Here is a 2,166-nt window from a genome sequence, read left to right as displayed (position 1 = left end):
AGACAGTAAAGCATCTGCCTGCAATGCGGGAGACCCAGGTTTGATCCCTGGGTTGGGAAGATCCCCTGGAGAAGGAAATGGCAACACACTCCAGTACTCTTGCCTGGAAAATTCCATGGATGGAGGAGCCTCATAGGCTACAGTCCATGGGGTCGCCAAGAGTCGGACACGACTGAGCGACTTCACTTTCTTTCTTTTATCCACTGAGTAACAGGAAAAAAGTAAAGGTGAAAGCATTAGTCACATCCTGCAACCCCATGGGCTGGGGCCTGCCAGGCTCCTCTGTCCATGGAATTCTCCAGGCAAGAATACTGGAGTGGATTACCATTCCCTTCTCCAGAGGATCTTCCCGCACCAGGGATTGAACCCGGGGTCTTCCACATTGCAGGCACATTCTTTACTGTCTGAGCCACCAGTGATCCCGAGTAACAGGAAAGAATTTATGATTGCAAATCATTTCAAGGTAGCTTATAAAAACATAAGCCAAAAAAAAAAAAAAACTTCTCACTTTCACTACAGATGGTTTTTTAGAGGTTTGAAAAGACATTAGAATGTGTAATTATCTGAAGTGAAGTTTTGCAGTGGGCACAAATAAATATGGAAGAAGTGAGTGTTTTATTAAAATTGTTCATTAGATTTAATCATTTATTTATTCAAATGTATGCCTTGAATACCCCACATTACCAGATATTATGCAGAGTGAGGAAAAAAATATGGACTTTTTTTTTTTTCTAAAAGGAATTCACAGTTTGGGAAGGTAGATGAGGTCTATACTCTAGACAGAAAGGTGTGTCTGTCATCTGAGGCATACAACAGCATCTGACAGAATGAACACTGGGACTGTATTTCTGCCTTCATCTTGGATCAGATGTAGTGCTTCTTCTCCCGTTTTCTCTCTAGATTTCAGTTTTCTCATCAGTAAAATGAAAGGAGTGGTCTAGGGGATTGCAAAGATCTCCAGTATTTTTTGACAGTAAGAAATTTATAAATTATTTAGGAGAGACTAATTCTACCTGGTTTAGGAAAACATTAAAAAGGAGGAATTGCATTTGAACTTACCATGAATGAATTACTTTGAAAACTGTCATAACACACCACAGAGGGACAAATTCAGTTTCTAGGGAAAGATGTTTATTACTGGGGCTTCCCTGATAAAGAATCTGCCTGCAATCCAGGAGGTACAGGAGACACAGTTTTGATCCTTGGGTCGCAAAGATCCCTTGAGGAAGGAAATTTTAACCCACTCCATTATTCTTGCCAGGAAAATCCCATGGACAGAGGAGCCCGGCAGGCTACAGTCCATAGGGCTGCAAAGAGTCGGACATGATGAAAGACTGAATGTACATATGTACACACATACACACATGTTTATTACTAGAATATTCTATTAAATCATAATATTGGTTTATCTGAAAATTATGCTTTGTCCTCAGAACATGTGGAGATTTTTTTTTTTTTGGCGGGGGGCGGGGGTGTGGCACCAAGAGATTGGAAACTCAGCAAAAATGTTTTAGATTAGAATTTAAATTTTCATCTATGTGTGGGCTACACATTTTCAATTTTCTAAAACATGTGTTTTTACTGTTATTTGAAAATTGCATGCTAGCAAGCATTCTTCTTAATTTAATAGCAATCTCTTGGTTATGCAATTTGCTCATGTTTCAACACCTTCCCTGTCATCCTGTGAAGTTGATATATCTTATTTGAGATTTCCTAGTTATATTGAAATCATACCATTATCAATCTTTACCTTGCACGCACTTTTGCAAATATGTCTTTATTGCCTACCCAATTCTGAAATATTCTCATTGAAATGGAAAAAAAAAATCAATCATTTTAGTGTCAAGCAAACAGGTGGTTGACTGAATTATTCAGCTTTAATCCAGATGTTACGTTATACTAATCAACCAAAGAAAGTGTGTGTATGTGTGTGTGGGTACATGTATAAGTGTAATGCAATATCATTATATATTTAGATTTTTTTTTTTTTTTTTGATGGGGCATATACACATCTAGAAAGTGCCCTGGTTTTATCTGTGGATTAAATGAAAATCACTACTAATAGTGCCACCTTGTGTCTGAAATTTAAAATCCAGACTATATGTTCATGTATTACAGAATTTTCAAGCAAAAGATAAGCATATATATTAATTTACTCCAAACTTC

This window comes from Budorcas taxicolor, chromosome 25, assembly GCF_023091745.1.
Source record: "Budorcas taxicolor isolate Tak-1 chromosome 25, Takin1.1, whole genome shotgun sequence".
NCBI lineage: Eukaryota > Metazoa > Chordata > Mammalia > Artiodactyla > Bovidae > Budorcas > Budorcas taxicolor.
The sequence above is the reverse complement of the archived record's forward strand: the minus strand, read 5'-3'. Positions refer to the sequence as shown.